Genomic DNA, 12,013 nt, shown 5'->3' with positions numbered 1-12,013 from the left:
TTGCAGTTGCACAAAATTTTTCGCAAAAAAATTATTTAAGCTAACTAACAGGTAGAGTTGATGCACCGAATTTTGATTTTGTTGACCTGAAAATACAAATCCTAGTTGCGAAATAAGATGAAAATAATAAATAAATATCATAGGACACTTCGACGCAAATTGACCAAGTCCCAAACTAAGCAAAGCTTGTACTAAAGTGGAATAAATTTACTTCTCTTGAAAATGAATATAGAATGTCTTACGATTTGATTTGGAGGCGTTGGCGACACTTTATAATAAAAAGCAACCTCGTACGACTACTAAGTAAGTTTAAAATTAAGCCGTGAAGCAAAGAGTTGATGTGGCCGTTTACTTAATTTATCATCCTTTGTATTCTTGCTGTACTTTCCTTTTTTGAACAATGAATGACTGACTAAACTGTGCAGATGCAATTATGTATCTTTGTTTATTCAAGTGTATTTTTACCGAAGTTTGAAATGCAAGTAGTACCTACACATATCGTCTACAAATCGCTTATAAAATCAATTGTCAAATTTTGAGATACTTGTACAAAGGCGGACTTATCCCTTTAAGGGATCTCTACTAGTCAACCTTCTATATCCTATTCCTATTCTACTTATCTGAAAATCTTAAAAGTTTGTTGTAATATATGATAAACGCTTGATTATAACTTTTCGTAGCTAAAGTAATTTTTTTAAGTGCTACTCGTATGATGCAGCGTTCAAGAGAAAAGACATTTTGCGAAATTTACTAATACAAACAAAATAATGTCTGATTTGTACCAAGACATAAAACAAAGCAAATTTTCATCAATTTTTGCTTAATTTCATTGAGCAGCAAAAAACGCCAGCAAAAATAAAAAACGCCCGAAAAAAACTCCGCCAAAAAGACAACAAAAAAGTAAAAAATAATTATGCACTACCTAGCTGTTGCCCGCGACTTCATCTGCGAAGAATTCGTTTATCCCTATCCCGCGGGGACTATGCTGATTTCCCGCAAAATTAGCCTAAGTTAATTTAGTATAAGTACCTAGTAATATTTCTTATCTAAGCGTCATCGGTGTCGAGGGACCGCTAAGGTTTAAAAAATCCCTAATATCTTTTGTCCTAATTGTATGTTCCGTAATAACTTTGGTCATAATGATCTTTTTGCCATAACAACGTATTCCCTAATGTAAGTGCCATAACTTTTTTTACCCTAGTATTGTATGTCCTAATACTTATGTGCACTATCGTCTTTAGTACTAATGTTCATATGTCCTAATAGTTATATATCCTCATAGTGAATGCCATAATCATGGGTCTATATTGGAATCGCTAATTTCTTTTGTCCTAATTATATTTTTCCTAATAACTTAAGTCATAATGATCTCTTGCCCTAAACACTATTTGTCAAAAAATATACTTAACGTTTACTCTAAGATTTAACACTAGTAACAGTTCGATTGCTTTGGGGACTCAGTTCTAACCTAACCTAACATTTTTTCTGGTAGCAGTTCGTTTCTGTTGGGGACGCAGTTCTAACCTAACCTAACCTACTTTTCTGGTAGCAGTTTGCTTGCATTGGGGACGCAGTTATAACCTAACCACACCTACTTTTCTGGTAGCATAGCAGTTCGTTTCTGTTGGGGACGTAGTTCTAACCTAACCTAACCTACTTTTCTGGTAGCAGTTCGTTTACGTTGGGGACGCAGTTCGGGTGCCATTCGCGATCCATAACATCGTATGTCCTAATGTAATGTTTATCCTAATCATCATTTTCCATAACGGTTTATTTTTCTGAAACCGTAAATATTTCAGAAATTTTGATGTTGTCATTCTGTAGAACTGTATAGGTTAGGATAGGTTTATTTTATAACAACCCCGGAAAAATTACGGTTACAGAGAAAAAAGCGTTATGGCAAGTGATGATTAGGACGAACATTACATTAGGACATAAGATGTTATGTGTTATAATATCAGTACAGAACAAATTGGGTATTTTGGCATTAAGTCATGTTATATTATGGCTAAAGTAATTAGGTGTTTTGGCATTAGGTCATGTTATATTATGGCTAAAGTAATTAGGTATTTTGAGCATTAGGTATTGTTATATTATGGGTTATGACTCTTAGGACATAAGAAACATTATGGCTTATAATATTTATGACTAATGAACGATATGTCAAGAGCGTTTAGGACAAAATTGATTGATTGATTGATTGGATTTAATTGATTGATACGATACGACGGTATGGATCGGGACCGAGACCCGTTTTTTTTTACTTTATAAGCATTTCAATTAATCTGTCATCTCCCAGGATAACAGGATCAAAGGAATTTGGGCACAAATTTGTGCCTCTGGGAGAGGTCAGGTTAAACATTACTTAGGCGATTTCCTTAAAAAGTTTCTCCGTCATGCCTAAAAAGTAATGAAAAATTACTTTTCAAACTGTTTATCGTTGTAGTCCTTATTTTAAACTCCCATGACTTTCCTATATTTGGTTCTGTACAATTATGTACAGTTCGATCATTAATTGATTTAAATTTGGCATTAGAGAACTGTAATTGCTACCCCCGATCTCCAGATCCAATCTAATTGGCCAATATTTAGGGACCTTCTCTCTCTAAATGTGATAAATTATTTTCTTTTGGACGTTTCAGCGTAGAATTGATAATAATGGAGACGCTTTAACAAAACCGTCACGGAGTATTATCGCATTGTATTTTTCATTTAGTTGCTTTCTGGGATCCACGTGAATGGAACATGATGTCATCGGTATAAAAATGACGACTTTGGCTCTAAGGTTGAGGTTAGGTTTCTTTTGACTCTTTAAAGATGTTTGTCTGTAAAAATTGTGATGTGTTTTGTGAATCATACAAGTTGTTTTAAGTATTTCTGGCCGAATCGAGACGACTACGTCTTTTTTCCAACAAACTAATTTCCTTTCTCCATAGGCTGCTGCAAGTTTTAAGATTACAGATACTTTCGTGACGTTAGTGACGAGTTTATCTTTTCGAGTCGCAGAATTTGATATGATCAAGGTTGAAAAGTTAAGCCATTTTGTCATTAGCGAATCATGATTACGATTAGGTTTAATATCATCAGAGAGGAATTCATGATCATTAAATTTACGTTAAGATTTGATTATTCTTTCATCAAATGCTTTTTGATTTATGTTCAATAGAAAATTTAACCGACTATTTATATTTATAGCTCCCCACGCAATTTCCTTTGATTAACCCCATTCCCCACACTAAGTGCACCATCGTCCTCTTATTATCTCAGCTCAACTAGTGACCCAATTACTTAGCCATATATCCAATATCTGGACATATTCTCTAGATAAGATGAGAGAAGGCCTGTGCCCAGCAGTGGGCCGTACATATATAGGCTAGGATGATGATGATGAATGATTCTCTAAATTGAAAAAAAATCTTTATTTAATCCTATTAATATAATAACATCAATATTATTAATGATATCAATGTGAAGAAATAGAATCGTGAAATTTTCAAGTTTGTTCTATTCTTTATAAAATCTTTCTCACCATAATCATCCATAATCTTGTGCACCGTAATTTTATGTCGTGTTATTATTATAAGTCACGCAGGCTCTGGCTAGTGAAGTTAGCGGACGGGAAAAATCGTCTAAATAAATGTCGTTTCTTGCTTTTATGTTGCTAACAAAATTTAATTTCATCTTTGTGTAATGGCAGTGGGTCTTCGTATATATATCAAGCTAAGCAATTATGATAGTGCCGTATGTGGCAGGCTGCGAGTCTGGCTTCGGTAACTTTATATCAAAATGTTCAGCCAACACCTGCCATTCATATTATAATGACCGCTCAAATATATAATCGCGAACTTACAGCAAAAATCAATAAGCCCTCACATGATGGAGCGACAGGAAAAAAAGGATCTGCCACACACGCCGCATCGCAATAAATCTTCCGTACGTTTGCTTACCAAGTGTCGCCTGAAAATACAACAAGCGAATTTGTAGGAAACTGATCGGCACGTTTGTGATGCACGGGCGTGGTCCTCGTATGTTTTTATTACCTCCCTTAGGTGGTATAAGGGATAAAACATATTACTTAACGGGCGCTCAGCGTGGTGCACCTTCGGAGATCTTTGCTACCATACAATTTCTAAAGCGGTGTCTGTTTGCTTGTCCCACAATTGGAAGCATTTGAAGTGCCGCGCTGATAGTCCTCGCGTATTTAAATATAACACAGATGTTTGGAACAACAATGAGTTCGGGATGAGTCTAATGTTTACTTGGAATTAAAGTAATTTATAGCTTCAGTTGCATCCACGGCAGGCTCCCTACAATGTAAAAGCAGTGAGTCAATATCGTTGAATGATTTACGTTTGCCTGTTTATCTTTGCGTGCAGTAATTAAAATTGAGGGAGTTGATGAGATTGAACTGATATACCGTGCGAATGTCGGTAATTCTTCATCATTATTTGATTATAGATGGTTCAAGGCTTCAAGATAATTTGCCGGACGACTGCTCGCTTCTGATTTTACGATACGGTGTATGAATCAGCGACAGTGCATTCATTAAAACGGGATGTATATGTGAAATATGTGTGTAACTGGACCGCGGACCGTTCCTTATGACTAAGCTATGGCATGCCGATGAAATTGTGTTTTATGACTTAAGTTTATGGGAAGTAAACCATGAAGCGTTATAAATGACAGACATACTTGCTGGTACACGCTTTTTCAATAAGAATATATAACCCCTGCTCCTAAGCAAAATTTACGCAGTATATAGGATCAATATATATTGGTTATCGACAGAGACCGATGGACAAGATATATTACCCGAGAAAAAAAATGAGGATACCCTACAAAAAGACAGGAGATCCAATTAAAAATAATAACGTAAAAAAAATGAAAGTTCTTGCAACTTGCAACGCAGACGCAGTTCTTCCAGTACAAAAAGTGGTGAGATCTCATGTTAAACCAAGTCAGTTATTTTAGTTAGTGTCTATTGGAAGCACTTACTCAGTCTTGGCAACTACATACTTTATTCTTGTGCGCTGTTAAAATTTACTTAGTAATCGATGTAGCAAATATTCTTCAATAATTAATTATGGTGCCGTGCAGTTGTAGTCGTTATACTGCGCTGCGTGCGAAGCGAAGCATTTTTTTACATCTTATATTCTTAATTGGTTTATGTATGACAAAATACAAGTTATAAATTAGTCAGGACGTATTTCGAAGTAAATATTTGAAACTGTTAAAATATTGTTATATATACCTAACACTAAAAAAAAACTTGTAAAACATGCTTTAATTGTTTTAATCTGAGCTGTAACTACCAAAGATAGGGATAAAGTGATATAATGTAATAGGTACCTACTTTATATTTCTCGAAAGGCCATAAACGCGCAAACAACGTAAGTAATTACTTAAGTTCGTATGCACTTCGGTTTACTCGAACGGCTTTTAAGTGTCGTGGACCAATTTAGTAACACTTCGTTATTATCCGATACATCCATGTCCTATACTATGGGAACGTGTTGATTAGTTTTACATCCAGTCACGAAGATTATTACTGTCGTCATCTCTTCCGTGTGTATTATTTTCAGCGTTCTTTCCTTTCTGTTGTTTCCATTTCAATATTTAAACCAAACTTGTCATATTATGTAAGACCGGAACGGAGACTGACTTTCCTGTTATTATTTATTTTGGCACGACACACATTAAATCTAGGAAAAAGATCGTGCGTGTTACGTCTGTCAACGGCAACTTTTTTTTTAACTTGTCGTCAACAAGGCTAGGAAACTCACTGACACGGGGTTTTTAGACTTCTCAACTCTTTTATCTATCTGACGATGCTCTTTTATCTTTATAATCAGTCTGTAGTCAACATTGGACTTCTGTCTATTTTGGGTCCCTTTGGGTTATTATTCTTGATCCATTGACCATCAATACAGAAAGCGACCCTCTTCCTCGTTATGCTATTCAAAAGATTTATTATACCCATGCGTTTCTTACGTCATTGTTTATTTTCGTTAGATCTTTTGTCAATACACATCTGTTTTGGTGGCTCCTCGTAGTCGGTGACTTTTAATTTGTATTTGTTTTAAACTAAATACTTTAAATAGATATTTTATTCCAGATGCATCGTCGAACACTCCGACTCATATTAAAATTTATCTAGAGTAAATAAAATCAACGTCTTAGTGCAACTGTTACGTTTTACTATCGTGCTTTGCATGGAGTTGTAACGAGCAAACTAGCGTATCTGTGTAAATGTTGTCAGTAAATTTTGATATCGTCAGCTTTGTATACATTCGTTATCATATCAGGCGCGACAACGCGAGGCTGGTTCGACGCCCCGCAGCAAGCTCGACGCGCGCCTCCTGCTGCGCTCCCCTCCCGCCCCCCTCTACTGCCTGCTTGAGTGACTGACTGATGCAGTTTCTTCTCGACCGTCGAGGCGATCACGCGTCGCGTCAATGGAAAAAGCCTCGCGTATTCGAGCTTTGTCTGTCTAACGTGTCATCAGTATTTCACAGCTACCTATAATCTTTATTGTACTCAGTGCTTGTGAACCGGTGTCAGCATTGACAAATATTAATGAAGTGATCTGAACTGTTTTGTTGTTAAGTACAACATTCGAAAATAAGTTCTGCAAACAATTCTTAATACGGGATGTTTCTGAATTATTAGGATCTTTATCTTAAAGGTAAGTAGTATAATAAAGCTATGAGCTTTTGTAGATCTCTATCAACGTTTCGTATTTAGAAATAAATACATGTATTTCAATCTTTACACTCTGTTACCTTATCTGTGTACGCCTTTATAAGCGGTACAGAATGTCCTATTTGTATGGTGAGTTATGGTTATCGTGCTTAGAACGTGCAAAATCCGGGAACTTGTGATGGTTAATTAACCGTAATGGTGGACGTAAAACTTGATCGTTCTGTTGATGACATAAATATTTAATTATCCCACGATGCGACACGGCAGACGGCGAACTCGGTGTGTGGGAACGGGACGTCTATACCCATACAATTTTAGAGGGGTTGCCGACACGGCCGATGCTATGGGGTTTGTGTTTAGGTACTCGGGCGTTCAATTTTTCGGCTGTTTGAGGACCGATTCCATTATACACTCGACCATTACTTGCAGGAATCGTGATATCTTTTATTTCCATTTTACGTTTGTTACGGTACGGCACAATGTAATTTTATACCATCCTTCATCAATTTACCCGAAAGCAACTTCACCGTGTTGAAAGTTCAATTTAATAATACTCATTGCTACCACAACTTGAAGAAACTTGAACTTTGTTGATAAACCATTTATTTTAGTCCCATCAATCACTAACAATATGGTAATCCCAATCCATCCAAAACAAATATAGTCCCTAAACAACCGTCTGTTTTGGTTACTTTACTTATCTTCTGGGTACTCGCCCATCGAACTAATGGGTCTCCGAGTTTTAACTATACCTGTCAGTTGTATGTAATGAATAGGGCGATCTGAGACCCAAATCATGCAAGTTTCGACATAACTACACTAGTTCGGACATGTTTTAAAGTTTGTCATGCATGGTAAGGGCTTACTTACCTTCGTTTATTTACACACATCAAGGTAGGTTTATAGGTATAAGGTTAAACACATAAGGGTGTGTTCTCTTGAAATTAAAACTGCTTATAACATAATTTTGAAAGGCAGTTCAATAGGAAATTGACAATATGAATGACAACGACATGGGAAAGAAAAGAGAAATTAAGCTGAATGTCAATTTTGTAGTGTTAATAATTCACATACCTACATCATTATTTTTCTCAGTATTTTTATTGCCATTTTATATCATAAGGAGCTATCTAATTTTTGGCTAAAGCAGAGAAAGGTAAACGTCTTTCATACTGCAAAATGACTTTCTCTTTTTAATTGTTCTTTCATATTCTTTTTACAAGCTTTTATTTAGTTTCACCTGTCCCGTTGTCTGTCTGTCTGTCTGTCTGTAGTCAAATCTTGTAAGTTAAATTAGACCAACTTTTAGTAGTCGGGCTGACTTGAAATTTGGTAGTCCGGCCAGGATCGTCTCCACAGGACTGAACTCTTCAACGGTTAATGGCATCCACTTGAAATTGGGTATGTAAATGTAGTTTGTGTGACAATTGACAATGCAAGTACTGTCAACAAAAGTACAGTCAGCATAAAAGCTTTTATTAAAAATGTTTTTTTTTTACCATTTATAAACTTAAACTTTGTTCATACTTAAGTTAAATTTGATCCACTTGCCGGTTTCCGATTGTACTGAAATTTTACATGCATGTGTAAATCGGATGACAATGTATTATAATTATGACATGACGCTGATCTGATGATGAAGCTGGAAGGTGGCTGTAATAAGTGCATTAGCATTTATTAGATGATTGTTGAATGAAAGTAATGAAAACAACGTCTTGACAAGTCGTCTTTAATCAAGTACCGATGTAAAGCCTGTCGTACATGCACCTTATTTTTAAACCACATGAGAGTAAAGCCTACTCTCATGACATCTCCCTTTCTTACAATAAACTTAATATAATTAAAAACTAGCCACTGAAGTTTTATTTTTAATAACATATCTAAGTTATCAACTTTCCTATAACTTAATATAAGATATGACCCTTTAGCCAACCTGGCTGTTTCACTAGCCTTCCAGACCTTGTTTGCCTTATGTCAGTATTTACATTTTCAAAAGTTACTGACTTCCCATTGCTAGTGACTCCTGATTGTCATTGTCACTGTAGTTAACATTATTGCCACCACTACCCATTGAATCTTCTAGATCACCACCGTTATAGTCTATTTTTGTCTATTAGAAGAGCCTTTGTAAATATTGTGTCTATTCCTTTTAATTACTTTCCCTGCTCTGTTAGTATATTGTATGATCTGTGTTTATTTTCTTGAATTATTTCCCCATAAGATTTTTATTTTTACTATCCCTTATGAATACATTTTGACCCTCTGTAAACTCAATTCCTTTTGTTTATTTTCTGTCATGGTAGTATTTGTATTTAATTTGTTTTTTCTGTAAGCTGTCCCTAACTTCCTTTAATTTATTTTTACTTGGCAACAAAGATCTGGTTGGTAATAAAGTGATAGTTTGTCTTCCTAAGAGTAACTCATTAGGAAGACAAATTAATTTAGAATCTATAGGTGTGTTGCGGTATTCCATCAAGGCCATATACATATCTTTCTGATCAACATCACATTTCTTAAACATTTTTTTAACACTTTGAATATGCCGTTCAACCATACCGTTGGACCTTGCATAATATGGACTAGATTTCACTAACTGAACCCAATTTTTTACAAATTCCTGAAATTCGTAACTATTAAACTGTGATGCATCATCTGTACATAGCTTTGTGGGAATACCTCATCTCGAAAACACCTGCTTTAATGCTAATATATAACTTTGAGTGATTGGTCCACCATATTTATAATTTCCACATATTAGTTAGATAATCTACAACCATTAAGTATATATCATTTATAGAAAAACATATCAGCTCCTATTACCTCCAGGGTTGTTTTGGTACGTCCTTAGAATTAGGGGTTCAAATGAATGAGATTTTTGATATTCAAACATGCTTCACAGTTGCTGATGTGATCTTCTAGCTCCTTATTCATAAATGGCCAATACAATACCCCTTATCTTATTTTTGCAATTTTCTATTCCCAGGTGGTTGTAGTGAATTAAATTTAATATTTCTTTCCTCAATGACTTTGGAACAAAAACTGCTTTATTTTTAAATATTAAACCATTTGCATAATACAAATCATCTTTTATAGAGTAATAATATTTCAAATCAGTCGGTAAATTTACTTTATTTGCACCCTACTTCAATATTTTTTATAATTTTTTGACATTCTTCATCATTTGCAGTTTATTTCTAAAATCATTTAACTTTTGATCTGTAAATTTTAATCCTTCTGTTATCAAGCAAACATGTAATTCTACATGCTGATCTAAATCTTTATTACATATTTGTCTGGAAATTTATTCCTGGATAAAGCATCAGCTACAAATAATTCTTTTCCCTGGTTTATATCTTATCCCAGGTCATAGCCTTGAATTCCAATCTAAGCCTTTGAAGTCTTAGCGAGTTTCATTGATTGGTTTTTTAAATATGTATTCTAAAAGGCTTATGATCCGATTCAATTATTACATGTTTATCATAAATGTATTGATGAAACTTTTCACATCCATACACAATTGCCAACATTTCTTTCTCAATTTGTGCCCATGACTTTTGGCACTCTGTTAATGTCTTTGACCCATAAGCAACTGGTAAATTATCCTGAAGGAGTACAGCTCCTAATCCTGTAGAGCTACTGTCAACTGAAAGAGTAACCGGCTTGTTGACATTAAAGTATCTAAGCACTGTTGCACTAGTGAGAAATTGTTTCAGTTTTTTAAAGTCCTCTTTTGTTTATCACCCCAAATGTACTCTACATTTTTCTTAGCAACTGTCTAAGTGAATAGTTAGTAAATTCTGCTGTGTTTGGTATAAATTTCGATATGTATGTTATGATCCCTAAGACAGTTTGTAACTCTTTTTTGTTGTTGGCTCTTTCATGTCCACAATAGCTCGCACTTTCTCTGGGTCTGGCTTAAGGCCTCACTGGATAGTATATGACCCACATATTTGACCTCATTCACACCATGACACATTTTTCTTTGTTAAACTTAACCAGCCTGCCGCCCGCCTTTTCTAAAACTGCAGTAAATCTTCATCATGCGTTTTTTTTCGTATCACCCATACCAATATTTCATCCACATAAGTCACTACACCCTGTATCTCTTTAAAAATTTCTGAATAACACTTAGTAAATACTTCCGGCGCAAATTCAGGCCAAATGGTAAACCTTAAAACAATATCTACCAAATGACCTGCATTGAATGTTGTTAAGAGCTGACTTTCCTCCGCCAACAAGATTGATAGAATCCTTTGTTAGCATCTAACACAGAGTAATATTGCATCAGGCATGGATGAGTAAGTTCCTCAAAGGTGGGTATTTTATGACGTCTCTTATGATACATTGTTTAAATTTTGTGGGTCTAAACACAACCTAATTTTATCTGATTTTTTTAACAATCACCATGGAATAACCCACAAGTTGGTTCTTGAACTTTCTTAATACATCAAGTTGCTCAATCTATCAAGCTCCTTTTTGACTCTATCCACTAATAAAAGGAATTTTTCTTGTGGCCCACAATAGGTGTACAATTGTTGGTTAATTTAATTTTTATACAATAGTTTAACTTTCCTAAACATGAAACAAATCCTTGTATTCACCAATTCCTGAGTTACACATCCTTTGAAATATTTTCAACTTTATTTATTAAACCGAACTGTACCGCAGCTTTGTAACTCAACACATTGTAGTTTTAAATTTACCACATAGAAGTCAAGTAGGTATTTTTGTTTATTAAATTTTACTCTAGTTTAGTCATACCCTTGTCTCTATTGTTGAGCCATCAAAGTTTTTTAATTTTGTACAATAGTCTGTCATTTGTAAGCCCCAGTTTATTCACTACAGTACAGTTAATACATTAACCTGTGATCCTGTATCCACCTTGAACTCAGCTTCTTTGTAGTAACAGCTTAACTGTCTATCTGACATCTTGACCTGTTTTGCAACACCTCACCACTTACATATTTTCATGCAGCTATCCAAAGTTAAGGTTGACTCTCTAAGCAATCTTTCAGTTAATTTAGCATCATTCAGTCCTAAATTATTGCTCTTATTAAGCTTTCTTCAAGTTCTCCAAACCACAGTCTCCAGCCAATTTTCTCAAGTCGTGAAGAATCATCAAAACTTTCTCCATCTCTCTTTTTCCTGCTAAAAGAAACATGTCTATTGAAGTCTCATCCGGGGTGGTGAACAAATATCGCTAAACCTCTTTTTTAATCTCGTAAGCTAAATTTTCTTTGTCCTAAAACCCGTTATATATAGTTAGGGCATCTGCTCCTAAGCATGTAGATAGATAGCCTTTTTCTGCTTA

At 35.0% G+C, this 12,013-nt stretch overlaps 1 protein-coding gene across 3 annotated transcripts in view; it reads left to right on the top strand.

The window, feature by feature from the left end:
* Src64B (Tyrosine-protein kinase Src64B) overlaps positions 1 to 12,013 on the top strand; it is a 125,382-nt gene that overhangs the window by 18,704 nt on the left and 94,665 nt on the right. Inside the window, exon 1 of one of the 3 annotated variants that reach the window (XM_074091288.1) lies at positions 6,407 to 6,685. The exons of the other annotated variants lie outside the window; for them this stretch is intronic. The gene's annotated coding sequence lies outside the window, so the exon portion shown is untranslated. Of the gene's footprint in view, positions 1 to 6,406; positions 6,686 to 12,013 lie in introns of those variants that run through there. 3 annotated transcript variants of the gene reach the window in all.

This window comes from Choristoneura fumiferana, chromosome 8, assembly GCF_025370935.1.
Source record: "Choristoneura fumiferana chromosome 8, NRCan_CFum_1, whole genome shotgun sequence".
NCBI lineage: Eukaryota > Metazoa > Arthropoda > Insecta > Lepidoptera > Tortricidae > Choristoneura > Choristoneura fumiferana.
The sequence above is the reverse complement of the archived record's forward strand: the minus strand, read 5'-3'. Positions and strand labels throughout refer to the sequence as shown.